Here is a 21398-nt window from a genome sequence, read left to right on the forward strand (position 1 = left end):
AAAACTCTCACTAAATTTTGCTTATCAATGTTCGCGTTTGTGTGTTACGGGCTTGCGATCACTGACTCGTTGTGATGCGATGACCGACTGGCAGAAGAAACTGACCTCTAAACAGAACATGGTAACGAGGGAGAAGGGGACAGATGGTGAGTCACACACACACACACACACACACACACACACACACACACACACACACACACACGTCTCCTGTCCTCAGCATCAATGACCATGGACTGACAATTCATAACCATCGGTTGGTTCATTGAGTAGGTTTGTATGGACTTTGTTTATAGTCTTCCAGTGTGGAAGATGGGAGCAGTTGGTTAAAGAATGACATACAGTATGGGCTGCATCTCAGTAGTCTACAGTGGCTCCCTCTCCTCAACTTCATTTGCACTGATCTGAAAACATAGGCTAGGTTAAAGCAATATGGTGGAAGCCTCAAAAGACAACATATAGTTTGCCTACTCTGTATGTGTCCTCAGCCTTTCAGCGGTCTCTATCTGAACCATAGTGAATTGGGGATGTACCAGCGTGTGTCCTGCGACCCTCCCCTCTTCAGGTAACCATCTAGCCTCCCTATACCAACTGGTCACACTAAAATCTTCATTTCGACCTTTCTGAAATCCTAACCCGAATATGAGCATTTAGACTCGATCTCTTTCTAGACCTCCCGCTCTCTCCTTTAGTTCAGAGGTGAAGTGTGACTCGGGCATGGGCTGGCCGGCATTCAAAGAGGCTCATGGGATTTGGGAACACGACTAGAGCCACATATACATCATCCGTCACCCTGACAACACCCTGGGTAGTGTAGAGACAGAGGTCGTCTATAAACATGTGAGTTGCATTCTGGGTAATTATGCTGAGAGCCAATCAGACTATTGTGTATTGCAGGTGTTAGTGTGTTGGTGTGTTTGTTCTGTCTCCTCTAGTGTGTGTGCATCGTTACAGTGTGACGCCCATCTAGGTCATGTGTTTGAGGATGGACCGGACCCCACAGGAGAGAGGTTCTGCATCAACAGCTTCTCTCTCAACTTCAGGCCCAGAGAACCCGGACCTGGTGACCAGTAGAACCCCCTAGAACCATCTTAAATCACCTAAGCCTGACCAGAACCAACCTTCAAACCCAGAGAACACAAACCCGAGGACCAGTAGAACGCAACAGGCCCAATATCTGGATCCCTAACCAGAGATCTCAGCATCAGGAATACTGTTTTATATGTCTGTATCTTTCTGTAACTGATCATAGATGAGCTTGTGACCTATATTTACCTGGCTGTGTGGTCTTCCCAACCATAGCCACAACTACTGTACATTATATAGTGCCTTCGGAAAGTATTCAGACCCCTTGACTTTTTCCGCATTTTGTTACATTACAGCCTTATTCTAAAATGTATTCAATAGATTTTTTTCATCATCAGTCTACACACACACACACACAATACCCCATAATGGCAAAGCAAACAGTTTTTAGAAATGTTTGCAGATGTATAAAAACATACATTATTTACATAAGTATTCAGACCATTTGCTATGAGACTCGTAATTGACCTAAGGTGCATCCTGTTTCCATTGATCATCATTGAGATGTTTCTACAACTGTGGTCCACCTGTGGTAAATTCAATTTATTGGACATTATTTGGAAAGGCACACACCTGTCTATATAAGGTCCCACAGTTGATAGTGCATGTCAGAGCAACAACCAAGCCAGCTCTGAGACAGGATTGTGTCAAGGCACAGATCTAGGGAAGGGTACCAATGCATTTCTGCAGCTTTGAAGGTCCCCAAGAACACAGTTGCTTCATCATTCTTAAATGGAAGAAGTTTGGAATCTCCAAGGTTTGCCGCCCAGCCAAACTGAGCAATTGGGAGAGAAGCACCTTGGTCAGGGAGGTGACCAAGAACTCAATGGTCACTCTGACAGAGCTCTAGAGTTCCTCTATTGAGAGGAAGGACAACTGTCTGCATCACTCCACCAATCAGGCCTTTATGATAAAGTGGCCAGACGGAAGACACTCCTCAGTAAAAAAGGCACATGAAAGCCCACTTGGAGTTTGCCAAAAGGCACCTAAAGACTCTCAGACCATTAGAAACCAGATTCTCTGGTCTGATGAAACCAAGATGGAACTCTTTGGCCTGAATGCCAAACATCACGTTTGGAGGAAACCTGGCACCATCCCTACGGTGAAGCATGTTGGTGGCAGCATGATGCTGTGGGGATGTTTTTCTGGGCTAGTTACTGAATGTCCTGGAGTGGCCCAGCCAGAGCCCGGACTTCAACCCGATCGAACATCTCTGAAGAGACCTGAAAATAGCTGAGCTGCAATGCTCCCCATCCAACCTGAGAGCGTGAGAGGATCTGCAGAGAAGAATGGGAGAAATTCCCCAAATACAGGTGTGCCAAGCTTGTAGCGTCGTACCCAAGAAGGCTCGAGGCTGTAAGTGCTACCAAAAGTGCTTTGAGAAAGTACTGAGTAAAGGGTCTGAATACTTATGTAAATGTATTTGTTTTTTGTTCGATATATATTAGCAATAATTTCAAAACTGTTTTTGCTTCGTCATTATGAGTTGTGTGTAGATTGAGGGAAAAAACAACAACATTTGAATCAATTATAGAATAAGGCTGTAATGTAACAAAATGTGGAAAAAGTCAAAGGTCTGAATTTCCGAAGGCACTGTTTGTTAATGGTCACATTTTGTAATGCTTCTTAAAGGGTTTTCAATCAAGTTCACTGGGAATCTGAGATTTAACTGATAGGTCATTATGAGGTGACGTCACTAAAGCTGCTGTAGGTCCCATGACAGAAAAGTCTGAAATTAGGAAGGAATTCTAGTATTGGCTCTAGAACTAAAAGGAAACCCCTGTTGTTGCTCAGCAGGACCAGGTTTGAAGACCATTGATGAATGACTGTTGTATGACCACAACGAGCCGCAGATTTAGGGTCTCATTCCTGGGCACTGAACACCAGGGCTTATTGTGTCTGCTGTTGTGTACAGTTAGTATGTCTGTGCTAGAATTTAGGGGGTCTACACAGTCTATGCAAACGGAGTCAAAAGGATGTCCATTTGTGTTGCTCTGTAAGTAGTTCTACGTACATTTGTGCGGCTGACTTCCTTTGGCTCCGTTTCCATTGACTGTAGACCCCTTTACTGTCACTTGAACCATTCAACATGGAGCATAGTCCGGGTTAGCGGAGGGTTTGGCCGGCCGGGATATCCTTGTCCCATCGCGCTCTAGCGACTCCTTGTGGTAGGCCAGGCGCATGCACGCTGACTTCGGTCGGCAGTTGTACAGTGTTTCCTCCGACACATTGGTGTGGCTGGTTAAGTGAGCAGTGTTGGAGGCTATTTTGTAAATGATATCGCAGAAGTCAAGGATCGGTAGGAAGACAATTCTAGATTAAATTTTGGATTGGAGATGCTTAATATGAGTCTGGAAGGAGAGTTTACAGTCTAACCAGACACCTAGGTATTTGTAGTTGTCCACATATTCTAAGTCAGAACCGTCCAGAGTAGTGATGCTAGTCGGGCAGGGAGGTAGCAATTGGTTGAAGAGTATGCATTTAGTTTTACTAGCATTTAAAAGCAGTCGGAGGCCACGGAAGGAGTGTTGTATTCCTCCTGACAGTGCTGGTGTAACTGTGTCAGATTTCTAGGCCTCCTTGCTTGCTTTTTCAGTTCTGCCCACAAATTCTCTATGGGATTGAGGTCATGGCTTTGTGATGGCCACTCCAATACCTTGACTTTGTTGTCCTTAAGCCATTTTGCCACAACTTTGGAAGTATGCTTGGGGTCATTGTCCATTTGGAAGACCCATTTGCGACCAAGCTTTAACTTCCTGACTGATGTCTTAAGATGTTGCTTCAATATATCCACATAATTTTCCTGCCTCATGATGCCATCTATTTTGTGAAGTGCACCAGTCCCTCCTGCAATAAAGCACACCCACAACATGATACTGCCACCCCAGTGCTTCACGGTTGGGATGGTGTTCTTCGGCTTGCAAGCCTCCCCCTTTTTCCTCCAAACATAACGATGGTCATTATGGCCAAACAGTTGTATTTTTGTTTCATCAGACCAGAGGACATTTCTCCAAAATGTACGATCTTTGTCCCCACGTGCAGTTGCAAACCGTAGTCTGGCTCTTTAATGGCGGTTTTGGAGCAGTGGCTTCTTCCTTGCTGAGCGGCCTTTCAGGTTATGTCGATATAGGACTCGTTTTACTGTGGATATAGATAATTTTGTAACTGTTTCTTCCAGCATCTTCACAAGGTCCTTGTTGTTCTGGGATTGATTTGCCCTTTTTGCACCAAAGTACGTTCATCTCTAGGAGACAGAATGCATCTCCTTCCTGAGCGGTATGACGGCTGCGTGGTCCCATGGTGTTTATACTTGCGTACTATTGTTTGTACAGATGAACGTGGTACTTTCAGGTGTTTGGAAATTGCTCCCAAGGATGAACCAGAGTTGGAGGTCTACAATTTTTTTTCTGAGGTCTTGGCTGATTTCTTTTGATTTTCCCATGATGTCAAGCAAAGAGGCAATGAGTTTGAAGGTAGACCTTGAAATACATCCATATGTACACCTCCAATTGACTCAAATTATGTCAATTAGCCTATCACAAGCTTCTAAAGCAAGGACATCATTTTCTGGAATTTTCCAAGCTGTTTAAAGGCACAGTCAACTTAGTGTATGTTTTTGTGCTGGTCAAGGGAAGTTTGAAGTCTGGGGTGAACCAAGGGCTATATTTGACCACGGACCCATTACGGATGCAGGCAATGAGGCAGTGATCGCTGAGATCCTGGTTGAAGACAGCAGAGGTGTATTTAGATGGCAAGTTGGTCAGGATGATATCTAAGAGGGTGCCCATGGTTACGGATTTAGGGTTGTACCTGGTAGGTTCCTTGATAATTTGTGTGAGATTGAGGGCATCTATCTTAGATTGTAGGACGGCCGGGGTGTTAAGCATATCCCAGTTTAGGTCACCTAACAGTACGAACTCTGAAGATAGAGGGGGGGCAATCAATTCACATATGGTGTCCAGGGTACAGCTGGGGGCTGATAGAGGGATTGAGAGAGAGAGGGGTTCTGATATTACACTAGACAATCATTTAGCAGAAGATATCCCTCTAGTGTTGTGGGGGCTGTGCTTTGGCAAAGTGGGTGGGGTTATATCCTTCCTGTTTGGCCCTGTCCGGGGGTGTCCTCGGATGGGGCCACAGTGTCTCCTGACCCCTCCTGTCTCAGCCTCCAGTATTTATGCTGCAGTAGTTTATGTGTCGGGGGGCTAGGGTCAGTTTGTTATATCTGGAGTACTTCTCCTGTCCTATTCGGTGTCCTGTGTGAATCTAAGTGTGCGTTCTCTAATTCTCTCCTTCTCTCTTTCTCTCTCTCGGAGGACCTGAGCCCTAGGACCATGCCCCAGGACTACCTGACATGATGACTCCTTGCTGTCCCCAGTCCACCTGGCTGTGCTGCTGCTCCAGTTTCAACTGACCTGAGCCATAGGACCATGCCCCAGGAATACCTGACATGATGACTCCTTGCTGTCCCCAGTCCTCCTGACTGTGCTGCTGCTCCAGTTTCAACTGACCTGAGCCATAGGACCATGCCCCAGGAATACCTGACATGATGACTCCTTGCTGTCCCCAGTCCACCTGACTGTGCTGCTGCTCCAGTTTCAACTATTCTGCCTTATTATAATTTGACCATGCTGGTCATTTATGAACATTTGAACATCTTGACCATGTTTTGTTATAATCTCCACCCGGCACAGCCAGAAGAGGACTGGCCACCCCACATAGCCTGGTTTCTTCCTAGGTTTTGGCCTTTCTAGGGAGTTTTTCCTAGCCACCGTGCTTCTACACCTGCATTGCTTGCTGTTTGGGGTTTTAGGCTGGGTTTCTGTACAGCACTTTGAGATATCAGCTGATGTACGAAGGGCTATATAAATAAATTTGATTTGATTTGATTTGATTTAGCAGTGATTCAAAAACCAGAACCAACCAGACTACACCAGAATGGTAAGAGAAACCTTGTGGGACAGAGAGAGTGAGGAACGGACACGTCACAGCAGAAAACAAAGAACAGAGGTATTGGAGTGTTTTGGGGACAGTGCTAGGATGACCGGGGTGTGGTGGCGTGTTACCATGGTGATGTGTGTCTTTGGGGGTTGGTAGAAGTGGTGGGGGGGCAAAGAGCTGGCCATGACCCCAGAGGAGACCCCACAGGAAGCACAAGGTCAACCCCCCCAGCTCAGAACATCGATTTACAACAAGTATAGGTGTGTGTGTGTTCATGCAAACACTCATAATTTACATGATGTCACAACTACAGCATAAACACACAGTCATTAATCAGTGGCAGACTTGCAATGTTGAATTATTCTATATCGTGTTTGTTGTAGATGGGAGATGACGTGTTACCTGGTCAGCGTACCTGATTATAAGGTCACAGGGCGAGACCCAGATGCAGACACGGGAGGCAGATGGTTCGAGTCTCTGATATTTATTATAATCCAAGGGGCAGGCAAGAGAATGGTCGTGGACAGACAAAAGATCATAAACAAGGTCCTGGGAAACATATGTTAACATTTCCAAAGCAAGTGAAATACATAATCAAATAAACAATACAAATTAGCAGTAAACATTACACTCACAAAAGTCCCAAAAGACTTGTGGTCACAATTATGTCATATTATGTGCAAATAGTTCAAGTACAAAAGTGAAAATAAATAAACATAAATATGGGTTGTATTTACAATGGTTATTTACAATGGTGTTTGTTCTTCACTGGTTGACCTTTTCTTGTAGCAACAGGTCACAAATCTTGCTGCTGTGATGGCACACTGTGGTATTTCACCCAGTAGATATGGGAGTTTATCAAAATTGGGTTTGTTTTCTAATTCTTTGTGTATCTGTGTAATTACACACACAGCATTATGCAATGTTAAAGGTACCCGAGTAGATAGACAGATCAGCAGAGGTACCCCCCCCTATCACCCACACCCCAGTATGCCATCTCCTCCAGCTGTCTCTATAAAGGTAAGAGTCCTTTCCTCTCCACCAGGCCGTCTCTAGCTATCTTTAACGGTAAGAGTCCTTTCCTCTCCACCCGGCCGTCTCTAGCTATCTCTAACGGTAAGAGTCCTTTCCTCTCCACCCGGCCGTCTCTAGCTATCTTTAACGGTAAGAGTCCTTTCCTCTCCACCAGGCCGTCTCTAGCTATCTCTAACGGTAAGAGTCCTTTCCTCTCCACCCGGCCGTCTCTAGCTATCTCTAACGGTAAGAGTCCTTTCCTCTCCACCCTGCCGTCTCCTCCAGCTATCTCTATAATAGCTCTGCTTTGTCTTTTTAAGATACAGCTGGAACCCACAGGCTACCCAACATTCCAAAGCTCCAAACTGATTGGCTCTTCATTAAAATATTTGACTATATGCATCATCACAGTTTGGGAACAATCACTGTGGTAGATTTACTTTGTGTTTCAATGGTGAGCCAGAGGAGATTTCATCATATGTTCATGTCCAAATTACATCATTTGAGAATAAGATGCAAAGTTGATCTGAAGACAAAGTTAGAGTCCTTTCCATTTTGAACAATCACTACATTCCCTGTGTAGGTAGCAGACCGGTGCTGAACACATTCCCTGCGTAGGTAGCAGACCGGTGCTGAACACATTCCCTGTGTAGGTAGCAGACCGTTGCTGAACACATTCCCTGTGTAGATAGCAGACCGGTGCTGAACACATTCCCTGTGTAGATAGCAGACCGGTGCTGAACACATTCCCTGTGTAGATAGCAGACCGGTGCTGAACACATTCCCTGTGTAGGTAGCAGACCGGTGCTGAACACATTCCCTGTGTAGGTAGCAGACCGGTGCTGAACACATTCCCTGTGTAGATAGCAGACCGGTGCTGAACACATTCCCTGTGTAGGTAGCAGACCGGTGCTGAACACATTCCCTGTGTAGGTAGCAGACCGGTGCTGAACACATTCCCTGTGTAGATAGCAGACCGGTGCTGAACACATTCCCTGTGTAGGTAGCAGACCGGTGCTGAACACATTCCCTGTGTAGATAGCAGACCGGTGCTGAACACATTCCCTGTGTAGGTAGCAGACCGGTGCTGAACACATTCCCTGTGTAGATAGCAGACCGGTGCTGAACACATTCCCTGTGTAGATAGCAGACCGGTGCTGAACACATTCCCTGTGTAGATAGCAGACCGGTGCTGAACACATTCCCTGTGTAGGTAGCAGACCGGTGCTGAACACATTCCCTGTGTAGATAGCAGACCGGTGCTGAACACATTCCCTGTGTAGATAGCAGACCGGTGCTGAACACATTCCCTGTGTAGATAGCAGACCGGTGCTGAACACATTCCCTGTGTAGATAGCAGACCGGTGCTGAACACATTCCCTGTGTAGATAGCAGACCGGTGCTGAACACATTCCCTGTGTAGATAGCAGACCGGTGCTGAACACATTCCCTGTGTAGATAGCAGACCGGTGCTGAACACATTCCCTGTGTAGATAGCAGACCGGTGCTAAACACATTCCCTGTGTAGGTAGCAGACCGGTGCTGAACACATTCCCTGTGTAGATAGCAGACCGGTGCTGAACACATTCCCTGTGTAGATAGCAGACCGGTGCTGAACACATTCCCTGTGTAGATAGCAGACCGGTGCTGAACACATTCCCTGTGTAGATAGCAGACCGGTGCTGAACACATTCCCTGTGTAGGTAGCAGACCGGTGCTGAACACATTCCCTGTGTAGGTAGCAGACCGGTGCTGAACACATTCCCTGTGTAGGTAGCAGACCGGTGCTGAACACATTCCCTGTGTAGGTAGCAGACCGGTGCTGAACACATTCCCTGTGTAGGTAACAGACCGGTGCTGAACACATTCCCTGCGTAGGTAGCAGACCGGTGCTGAACACATTCCCTGTGTAGGTAGCAGACCGGTGCTGAACACATTCCCTGCATAGGTAGCAGACCGGTGCTGAACACATTCGTAGGTAGCAGACCGGTGCTGAACACTGACATAGTGATTGGAGAGACAGACTATAGATCCTAAACAGTGTTTTACTACCAGAAACAAGGACAGTTCACCATCAACTCCTACAAAAATGTCCATTAATTATACTCTACATAATCATTCAAATTTCCTGTTGCTTAAATTATTATCCTACAGTTGTACATATATGAAATTAGAATATTTATTTCCCTTAGTTATGTATATTAAAACAATAATGTTGAAATTGATTTGACGCTCTGTTTTTAATTTGTTGCCAGTCTGTGGATAAGGACCATGTGATCAGTGGGTATCCAATTTCAAAAAGTTTGTCCAGCCATTGGTAGTGGAGACCATATAAAACACTGCGCATCGTGGAGCTAAAATTGCAAACTACAGCGATATGATATAGACAATAGACTTCTTCTAGAGTTTGCTTAGTGAGTAGTGGTGACATGAGGACGGATTCTCTGCATTTTATTAGAATGCAGTGCTGCGTTTGTAGAGGGAGGCACGATTGAGACGCAGATTGGTGGAAAAGGCACATACCGACCTGTCAGGCACAGAGGTCAAATGTGTTTTAAAAAAAATGGATATTAGGTCGATATTCGTTAGCTCTTAAACAAACGATGCCTTGACTACGGTAATTATATATTCTTGATCGGGGGCGGATGGAGACCAACCCATGCTTTAAAAAAATATATTTAAAAAAAAGTGTTATTTGCATTTCAATCTTCAATACCTTTTAAACAAAGTGTGCCACACCTATGAAAGTGATATGAGGCCTATTCTGAATCAGGAGAGGATGGAGCACAATCCACACCTACTTTGTTGATTATTTTTGTTGTCGATTATTTTTATTTGTAAAGGTTTTACCAGGATTTCAATCCTCAATATGTCTTAAACAAGGCTTGCCATGACTATGCAAATTATATCTTCTGAATCAAGGTAGGATTTGTTATCCATCTTCCCATGATTTAGAATATATACTTTTCATAGTCATGGTACACTTTGTTTAAAAACTATTGAAGATTGAAATCTGGAATCTTCATTTTTTATTATTTAACAACTGAAAAAGGTGTGGATCAATCTCCATTCTCCCTTGATTCAGAAGATATCATTTTCAGTCATGGCATGCTTGGTTCAACAGCTATTGATGAGAGAGCCACCGAATATCCAGTATACTTTTTTTGTACCTCGGTTCATTGCGTCTTCATAGAGACCAATAAATTCCCCCACCAAAAAGCATCACGTTTACTCTTCATGCAGGGCATGTGGACATGTACTTGCATAACGATCAGTTATAAATTCCGTAAACAAGTTTATATAACTGTTACCAATTGTGAATACCAATTGTGAATACGCACCACAACTTCTATAGGCTGTAGAAACAGGTGTCCATGTAAATGTTAACAACTTTGTCTTTTTCACTTTTTCACTATTCAGTTGGTATGCTCGGGGTCTTTGTTTCTGTGTTTGTTCTGAGTTTGTCTAATCTCTCGTTCCCAGATTGAGTGGCAATATGTTGAAGAAGATTCAAAGGGCGACCAAGCGCGAGTTCTGACTACTCAGCAAAATATGACAAATTAAAACGATTTAATTGATTTTTGTGTGTGTGTGTGTGTGTGTGTTTTCCTATAAATTGTCTACAATATATTCACTATGAACAAATAATTTCTATAAGGGGGTGGGAGGGGATTCACCCCAAACCCCAGCGTTACATGACCTATGTTAACCCATGTTCTGTCCTCCGCAGTGTTAAATGTCGTGACTGATAGAGGAATGTTACAACTCACATGTTGCAGCCCTGAAGGGTATGGGATTAACATGAGGACTATGATTTACCTCAGAAGAGAGAATATTTTACATACTATAAGCTTCAGCACTTGGTGGTCCTGTTCTGTGAGCTTGTGTGGCCTACCGCTTTGCAGCTCAGCCGCTGTTGCTCCTGGATGTTTCCACTTCACAATAACAGCACTTACAGTTGAAGGGGCAGCTCTAGCAGGACTGACTTGTTGGAAAGGTGTCCTCCTATGACGGTGCCATGTTGAAAATCACTGAGCTTTACAGTAAGGCCATTTCACTGCTAATGTCTATGTCCTCGATTGTATACACCTGTCAGCAACGGGTGTGGCTGAAATAGCGAATCCACTCATTTGAAGAGGTGTCCACATACTTTTGCATATATAGTTTATTTAGATGCTATTTATAAACATTTGTTTTAATTACACATCAAATAGCCTAACAATGAGGAGAAAGGGAGGTGGTTTGAGGACAAACCCAGCCAATATTGTTGAACTCAGCTGGTTTTATCTGGCTAATAGCCTAAATAAATGGGATGCATTATTCACTGTAAATTCATTTAAATCAAATCCAACTTAAGAGGGTCTCCTGAAGTCCTAGTTTTTTGGGTGCAAATGTTTTTACCATGGCCTGTAGGTCCAGGTTGCAGGCCCAACTGTTTTCTATGCTGAGTATTGCCAACCCAGACATTCTTTCCTGAGACATTGTGCATTTTAGTCCGATGTCCATTGCGCTGCCCAGTTTCCCTGATGTTGCTACGGCAATCAAGCTGTTTTACCTGCCCTGTAACTGTCGCTTCTGCAGAGAGATCGTTTTCTTAACTAAAACTCATAAAGAACTTTCTAAGAGGCATTAGGCTCTCGGTCTGATATTCGCTTTTGAACACCTGAATAAACTCCACTCATTGCACTGGCGCCATCGTAGCCTTGACCACAGCATTTGTTCACCGATATCCTCTTATACGTTCAATCAAAAGTACGTCAAGTCCTGAGGCACTTTTTCAGTCATGTCCTGAAACAAACACTTTGCTTCTTACTACATCTGGAAATGTAAAAGTTGTATGACTGACTTTAGGGAGGGTTACTATCAAAATGATTTACTGAATTTAAAAAATCACATCCATGGGCCCCCAGAGCTCGTGGGCCTCGTGCCTTGCGGATGCTGCTGGTGTGTCCTGTACGTCAATGTATGTCATCAGTATACAATTTCAAAACTTCGTCCAGCCATTGGTAGCTATGAGACCTTATCAACGGCTGTGCATCGTGGAGCTAAAATTAGTCTCCTTTAGAATGAATTTACAACATACAAGCTACAACCATATGAATATAGACGATATACTTCTTATTTATTATATTTATTTTACCTTTATTTAACTAGGCAAGTCAGTTAAGAACAAATTCTTATTTTCAATGACGGCCTAGGAACAGTGGGTTAACTGCCTGTTCAGGGGCAGAACGACAGATTTGTACCTTGTCAGCTCTAACCACTAGGATACCCTGCCGCACAGTAGGTTGAGTAGCGGTGACATGTAGACGGATTCTCTGGGTTGTATTGGGATGCGCTGCAGAACTGCATCTGTAGAGGGAGGAATGAGAGAGATGCAGATCGGTGGAAAAGGCACCGGTCAGGCACCGAGGTAAAATACATTTTATACTGAGATAAAATTAGTTTTATACGGAATATTCCATGGATATTCATTTTTCTCTCATAACTAGCTATTGAACCAATCATGCCATGACTATGAAAATGTAATATTCTGAATCGGGGGATGCAGAACGATGCAGTCTGTGTCATTCATCACAGTTTTGCTTTGGTCTCTGGTTTTAGCATGGTCATGTTACAGGTGGGTTGTGTTATCCTGGTTGTGTTAACCTGGTTGTGTTGTATTAACCTGGTTGTGTTCTGTTAACCTGGTTGTGTTGTATTAACCTGGTTGTGTTAACCTGGTTGTGTTGTATTAACCTGGTTGTGTTAACCTGGTTGTGTTCTGTTATCCTGGTTGTGTTGTATTAACCTGGTTGTGTTAACCTGGTTGTGTTGTATTAACCTGGTTGTGTTGTATTAACCTGGTTGTGTTCTGTTAACCTGGTTGTGTTGTATTAACCTGGTTGTGTTAACCTGGTTGTGTTGTATTAACCTGGTTGTGTTGTATTAACCTGGTTGTGTTAACCTGGTTGTGTTCTGTTAACCTGGTTGTGTTGTATTAACCTGGTTGTGTTCTGTTAACCTGGTAGTGTTCTGTTAACCTGGTAGTGTTGTATTAACCTGGTTGTGTTCTGTTAACCTGGTAGTGTTCTGTTAACCTGGTAGTGTTCTGTTAACCTGGTAGTGTTCTGTTAACCTGGTAGTGTTCTGTTAACCTGGTTGTGTTCTGTTAACCTGGTTGTGTTGTATTAACCTGGTTGTGTTCTGTTAACCTGGTTGTGTTGTATTAACCTGGTTGTGTTCTGTTAACCTGGTTGTGTTATGTTAACCTGGTAGTGTTCTGTTAACCTGGTAGTGTTCTGTTAACCTGGTAGTGTTCTGTTAACCTGGTTGTGTTGTATTAACCTGGTTGTGTTCTGTTAACCTGGTTGTGGTAATCTGGTTATGGTAACCAGGTAGTCTTGTGTTAACCTGTTTGTGTTGTGTTATCCTGGTAGTGCTGTGTTAACCCAGTTGTGTTAACCTGCTTGTGTTAAATTGGTTTTGTTCTGTTGTTTTATCCTGGTTGTGTTAACCTGGTTGTGTTAACATGGTTCTGTTGTGTTAACCTGGTAGTGTTTTGTTAATCTGGTTTTGTTGTGTTTACCTGGTTCTGTTAACCTGCTTGTGTTTATCTGCTTGTGTTGAACTGTTTTTGTTGTGTTAACCTGTTAGTGTTGTGTTAACTTGATCGTGTTGTGTTAATCTGGTTGTGTTGTGTTTACCTGGTTGTGTTAACCTGTTAGTGTAGTGTTAACTTGATTGTGTTGTGTTAATCTGGTTGTGTTGTGTTTACCTGGTTGTGTTAACCTGGTTCTGTTGTGTTAACCTGGCTGTGTTAACCTGGTTGTGTTGTGTTAACCTGGCTGTGTTAATCTGGTTGTGTTGTGTTAACCTGTTTGTGTTAAACTTTTTTGTTGTGTTAACCTAGTTGTGTTGTGTTAACCTGGTTGTGTTGTGTTAACCTGGTCGTGTTGTGTTAACCTGGCTGTGTTAACCTGGTCGTGTTGTGTTAACCTGGTTGTGTTGTGTTAACCTGGCTGTGTTAACCTGGTCGTGTTGTGTTAACCTGGCTGTGTTAGCCTGGCTGTGTTAACCTGGCTGTGTTAACCTGGTTGTGTTGTGTAAACCTGGCTGTGTTAACCTGGTCGTGTTGTGTTAACCTGGCTGTGTTAACCTGGTCGTGTTGTGTTAACCTGGTTGTGTTGTGGTTGTAGGTCGCACTCCAGAGGTGAGCGCAGATGTCCAGAAGAAGTTCATGCAGTTCTCTCTGGATACAGGAATCCTCTCTGGGAACATTGTTTTCCTGCCCAGGAACGGTACGACACCACACACACACACAGATGAACAATATTATTATGGTGATCAGATACATATGAATGTGCTTCCCTGGTAGAAATCATCTCCTCACTCTTTTCTCCCTCTCTATTGCAGGTGAATGTGCCGAGGCATAAATGTTCACTCATCCCATTCTCCCTCTACTACTCTTCTACTGGCATCTGTCTCCATTTCACATCCACATCCTCTTTTCCTGGAAGAAGACTGAAGACTGCATATATTGAGGGATTTATTCCACAAATTTGAATTATTTTCAGCCAATTCCATTCAATATGAACAAAATAATAAAAGATGATCAAAAAAAGCATATTTCTCAAGTTGAGTACTGTCTATTATAGGGGGAAAACGGAAGTCATTTTTTCAAGGCTCATGGATTTAAAAATAACCAGAGCTTCAGCTACATTCAAAAATAACAAAGTTAATGCGTTTACCTAACTAACTGCTTCCCAGGCTTTGTCTTCCTTCTGCTCAGAGCAATTCATAACTGAGACAAGAAACACAAATAACATTCTACAGTATAAGCTCTAAGTGTTCTGTTCCACCATTATAGACAGAGGCTCTAAGTGTTCTGTTCCACCATTATAGACAGGGGCTCTAAGTGTTCTGTTCCACCACCACAGAGGCTCTAAGTGTTGTGTTTCACTGTTATAGACAGAGGCCCTTAGTGTTCTGTTCCACTGTTATAGACAGAGGCTCTTAGCGTTCTCTTCCAGCCTTATAGACAGAGGCTCTAAGTGTTCGGTTCCACTGTTATAGACAGAGGCTCTAAGTGTTCTGTTTCACCCTTATAGACAGATGCTCTAAGTGTTCTGTTTCACCCTTATAGACAGATGCTCTAAGTGTTCTGTTTCACCCTTATAGACAGATGCTCTAAGTGTTCTGTTTCACCCTTATAGACAGATGCTCTAAGTGTTCGGTTCCACTGTTATAGACAGAGGCTCTAAGTGTTCTGTTTCACCCTTATAGACAGAGGCTCTAAGTGTTATGTTCCACCCTTGTAGACAGAGGCTCTAAGTGTTCTGTTCCACGTTATAGACAGAGGTTCCAACTGTTCCTTTCCACCCTTGCAGACAGAGGCTCCAACTGTTCTGTTCCACCCTTACAGACAGAGGCTCTAAGTGTTCTGTTCCACCCTTATAGACAGAGGCTCTTAGTGTTTGGTTCCACTGTTATAGACAGAGGCTCTAAGTGTTCTGTTCCACATTATAGACAGAGGATCCAACTGTTCTATTCCACCCTTACAGACAGAGGCTCTAATTGTTGTTTTCCACCGTTATAGACAGACTCTCTAAAGTCACGTGTCAAACTCATTCCATTGAGTGCCAAGTGTGTACGGTTTTCACCCCTCCCTTGTACTTGATTGATGAATTAAGATCGCTGATTAGTAAAGAACTCCCCTCACCTGGTTGTCTAGGTCTTAATTGAAAGGAAAAACCAGCAGACACTATGCCCTCCAAGGGATGAGTTTGACACTCCTGCTCTAAGTGTTCTGTTTCACCGCTATAGACGGTCCTTCTCCATGTTAAAGTCATGTGAGTTGAATACAGGTTAGAATGCTGTCCTACGGCCTCCAGAGTGGCGCAGCGGTCTAAGGCACTGCATCGCAGTCCTTGAGGCACCATTACAGACCTGGGTTCAATCCCAGGCTTTGTCACAGTTGACCACGCCCGGGTGACCCATGAGGCGGTGCACAATTGACCCAGTGTCATCCGGGTTTAGCTGACCGCTATGTCCCTGTCCCATCGTGCTCTAGTGACTTTTTGTTGCGGACCAGGCACATGCACGCTGACTTCTGTCTCCAATTGTACAGTGTTTCCTCGGACACATTGGTGTGTCAGGCTTCCGGGTTAAGCAAACGGTGTCAAGAAGCAGTGCGGCTTGGCAGGGTTGTGTTTCGGAGGACGTATAGCTCTCAACCTTCGCCTCTCCCGAGCCCGTACGGGAGTTGCAACGATGGGCCAAGACTGTAACTACAAATTGGGGAGAAAAGGTGGGAGATAAAAAGTTAAATAAAAAACTGTTTAAGAATGCTGTGCTACTATACAGTATAGCTTTGCATGACCTAAACCCTTCCTTAACCCGGGTGACACTGGGCCAATTGTGCGCCACATCATGGCCTATTTGGTTGTTATTTTCAGTTCACCGATCTATACACGGTGCTGCCATGCGGCCGTTTTTACACTGCTGGCTGGTGGATATCATGTGATTACTTGTTCAGTACTTAATGTTGGAAATTCAAACATTTCAGATTGTAAAATACATTGTCGATGCAACAGCATACTAACCAGCTACGGATATATTTTTTAAATAATATACAACTGTCTTGTATAGGCTACCTTAAAATTAACAAATTACCTCAACTAACCTGTACATTGATTCAGTGCCGGTACCCCCTGTATATAGCCTCGTTATTGTTATATAATTTTCTTGTGTTACTTTAAATGTAAAAAATTTACTTTGTTTATTTAGTAAATATTTTCTTAACTCTACTTCTTGAACTGCATTATTAGACCTTACAGTGAAATGCTGAATACAACAGGTGTAGTAGACCTTACAGTGAAATGCTGAATACAACCGGTGTAGTAGACCTTACAGTGAAATGCTGAATACAACAGGTGTAGTAGACCTTACAGTGAAATACTGAATACAACAGGTGTAGTAGACCTTACAGTGAAATGCTGAATACAACAGGTGTAGTAGACCTTACAGTGAAATACTGAATACAACAGGTGTAGTAGACCTTACAGTGAAATGCTGAATACAACAGGTGTAGTAGACCTTACAGTGAAATGCTGAATACAACCGGTGTAGTAGACCTTACAGTGAAATGCTGAATACAACAGGTGTAGTAGACCTTACAGTGAAATACTGAATACAACAGGTGTAGTAGACCTTACAGTGAAATACTGAATACAACAGGTGTAGTAGACCTTACAGTGAAATGCTGAATACAACCGGTGTAGTAGACCTTACAGTGAAATGATGAATACAACAGATGTAGTAGACCTTACAGTGAAATGCTGAATACAACAGGTGTAGTAGACCTTACAGTGAAATGATGAATACAACAGGTGTAGTAGACCTTACAGTGAAATGATGAATACAACAGATGTAGTAGACCTTACAGTGAAATGCTGAATACAACAGGAGTAGTAGACCTTAGTGAAATGCTGAATACAACAGGTGTAGTAGACCTTACAGTGAAATGCTGAATACAACAGGTGTAGTAGACCTTACAGTGAAATGCTGAATACAACCGGTGTAGTAGACCTTACAGTGAAATGCTGAATACAACAGATGTAGTAGACCTTACAGTGAAATGCTGAATACAACCGGTGTAGTAGACCTTACAGTGAAATGCTGAATACAACCGGTGTATTAGACCTTACAGTGAAATGCTGAATACAACCGGTGTAGTAGACCTTACAGTGAAATGCTGAATACAACAGGTGTAGTAGACCTTACAGTGAAATGCTGAATACAACAGGTGTAGTAGACCTTACAGTGAAATGCTGAATACAACAGGTGTAGTAGACCTTACAGTGAAATGCTGAATACAACAGGTGTAGTAGACCTTACAGTGAAATGATGAATACAACAGGTGTAGTAGACCTTACAGTGAAATGCTGAATACAACAGATGTAGTAGACCTTACAGTGAAATGCTGAATACAACAGGTGTAGTAGACCTTACAGTGAAATGCTGAATACAACAGATGTAGTAGACCTTACAGTGAAATGCTGAATACAACAGGTGTAGTAGACCTTACAGTGAAATGCTGAATACAACAGGTGTAGTAGACCTTACAGTGAAATGCTGAATACAACAGGTGTAGTAGACCTTAGTGAAATGCTGAATATAACAGGTGTAGTAGACCTTACAGTGAAATGCTGAATACAACAGGTGTGGTAGACCTTACAGTGAAATGCTGAATACAACAGGTGTAGTAGACCTTACAGTGAAATGCTGAATACAACAGGTGTAGTAGACCTTACAGTGAAATGCTGAATATAACAGGTGTAGTAGACCTTACAGTGAAATGCTGAATACAACAGGTGTAGTAGACATTACAGTGAAATGATGAATACAACAGGTGTAGTAGACCTTACAGTGAAATGCTGAATACAACAGATGTAGTAGACCTTACAGTGAAATGCTGAATACAACAGGTGTAGTAGACCTTACAGTGAAATGCTGAATACAACAGGTGTAGTAGACCTTACAGTGAAATGCTGAATACAACCGGTGTAGTAGACCTTACAGTGAAATGCTGAATACAACAGGTGTAGTAGACCTTACAGTGAAATTATGAATACAACAGGTGTAGTAGACCTTACAGTGAAATGCTGAATACAACAGATGTAGTAGACCTTACAGTGAAATGCTGAATACAACAGGTGTAGTAGACCTTACAGTGAAATGCTGAATACAACAGGTGTAGTAGACCTTACAGTGAAATGCTGAATACAACAGGTGTAGTAGACCTTACAGTGAAATGCTGAATACAACAGGTGTAGTAGACCTTACAGTGAAATGCTGAATACAACAGATGTAGTAGACCTTACAGTGAAATGCTGAATACAACAGGTGTAGTAGACCTTACAGTGAAATGCTGAATACAACAGGTGTAGTAGACCTTACAGTGAAATGCTGAATACAACAGGTGTAGTAGACCTTAGTGAAATGCTGAATATAACAGGTGTAGTAGACCTTACAGTGAAATGCTGAATACAACAGGTGTAGTAGACCTTACAGTGAAATGCTGAATACAACAGATGTAGTAGACCTTACAGTGAAATGCTGAATACAACAGGTGTAGTAGACCTTACAGTGAAATGCTGAATATAACAGGTGTAGTAGACCTTACAGTGAAATGCTGAATACAACAGATGTAGTAGACCTTACAGTGAAATGCTTATCACAACAGGTGTAGTAGACCTTACAGTGAAATGCTGAATACAACAGGTGTAGTAGACCTTACAGTGAAATGCTGAATACAACAGGTGTAGTAGACCTTACAGTGAAATGCTGAATACAACAGGTGTAGTAGACCTTACAGTGAAATGCTGAATATAACAGGTGTAGTAGACCTTACAGTGAAATGCTGAATACAACAGATGTAGTAGACCTTACAGTGAAATGCTTATCACAACAGGTGTAGTAGACCTTACAGTGAAATGCTGAATACAACAGGTGTAGTAGACCTTACAGTGAAATGCTGAATACAACAGGTGTAGTAGACCTTACAGTGAAATGCTGAATACAACAGGTGTGGTAGACCTTACAGTGAAATGCTGAATACAACAGGTGCAGTAGACCTTACAGTGAAATGCTGAATATAACAGGTGTAGTAGACCTTACAGTGAAATGCTGAACACAACAGGTGTAGTAGACCTTACAGTGAAATGCTGAATATAACAGGTGTAGTAGACCTTACAGTGAAATGCTGAATACAACCGGTGTAGTAGACCTTACAGTGAAATGCTGAATACAACAGGTGTAGTAGACCTTACAGTGAAATGCTGAATATAACAGGTGTAGTAGACCTTACAGTGAAATGCTGAATACAACAGGTGTAGTAGACATTACAGTGAAATGATGAATACAACAGGTGTAGTAGACATTACAGTGAAATGCTGAATACAACAGATGTAGTAGACCTTACAGTGAAATGCTGAATACAACAGGTGTAGTAGACCTTACAGTGAAATGCTGAATACAACAGGTGTAGTAGACCTTACAGTGAAATGCTGAATACAACCGGTGTAGTAGACCTTACAGTGAAATGCTGAATACAACAGGTGTAGTAGACCTTACAGTGAAATTATGAATACAACAGGTGTAGTAGACCTTACAGTGAAATGCTGAATACAACAGATGTAGTAGACCTTACAGTGAAATGCTGAATACAACAGGTGTAGTAGACCATACAGTGAAATGCTGAATACAACAGGTGTAGTAGACCTTACAGTGAAATGCTGAATACAACAGGTGTAGTAGACCTTACAGTGAAATGCTGAATACAACAGGTGTAGTAGACCTTACAGTGAAATGCTGAATACAACAGATGTAGTAGACCTTACAGTGAAATGCTGAATACAACAGGTGTAGTAGACCTTACAGTGAAATGCTGAATACAACAGGTGTAGTAGACCTTACAGTGAAATGCTGAATACAACAGGTGTAGTAGACCTTAGTGAAATGCTGAATATAACAGGTGTAGTAGACCTTACAGTGAAATGCTGAATACAACAGGTGTAGTAGACCTTACAGTGAAATGCTGAATACAACAGATGTAGTAGACCTTACAGTGAAATGCTGAATACAACAGGTGTAGTAGACCTTACAGTGAAATGCTGAATATAACAGGTGTAGTAGACCTTACAGTGAAATGCTGAATACAACAGATGTAGTAGACCTTACAGTGAAATGCTTATCACAACAGGTGTAGTAGACCTTACAGTGAAATGCTGAATACAACAGGTGTAGTAGACCTTACAGTGAAATGCTGAATACAACAGGTGTAGTAGACCTTACAGTGAAATGCTGAATACAACAGGTGTAGTAGACCTTACAGTGAAATGCTGAATACAACAGATGTAGTAGACCTTACAGTGAAATGCTGAATACAACAGGTGTAGTAGACCTTACAGTGAAATGCTGAATACAACAGGTGTAGTAGACCTTACAGTGAAATGCTGAATACAACAGGTGTAGTAGACCTTAGTGAAATGCTGAATATAACAGGTGTAGTAGACCTTACAGTGAAATGCTGAATACAACAGGTGTAGTAGACCTTACAGTGAAATGCTGAATACAACAGATGTAGTAGACCTTACAGTGAAATGCTGAATACAACAGGTGTAGTAGACCTTACAGTGAAATGCTGAATACAACAGGTGTAGTAGACCTTACAGTGAAATGCTGAATACAACAGGTGTAGTAGACCTTACAGTGAAATGCTGAATATAACAGGTGTAGTAGACCTTACAGTGAAATGCTGAATACAACAGATGTAGTAGACCTTACCGTGAAATGATGAATACAACAGGTGTAGT

The 21398-nt window shown here is 42.6% G+C and overlaps 1 long non-coding RNA gene across 1 annotated transcript; it reads left to right on the forward strand.

Moving 5' to 3' along the window:
* The first annotated feature begins 14219 nt into the window (after positions 1-14219).
* LOC139366686 (uncharacterized) lies at positions 14220-14649 on the forward strand. Its single transcript, XR_011626791.1, has 2 exons — positions 14220-14321; positions 14437-14649. It is a non-coding gene; the product is annotated as an uncharacterized lncRNA (long non-coding RNA).
* The last annotated feature ends 6749 nt before the right edge of the window (positions 14650-21398 follow it).

Source organism: Oncorhynchus clarkii, chromosome 15 (genome assembly GCF_045791955.1).
Source record: "Oncorhynchus clarkii lewisi isolate Uvic-CL-2024 chromosome 15, UVic_Ocla_1.0, whole genome shotgun sequence".
Classification (NCBI taxonomy): Eukaryota; Metazoa; Chordata; class Actinopteri; order Salmoniformes; family Salmonidae; genus Oncorhynchus; species Oncorhynchus clarkii.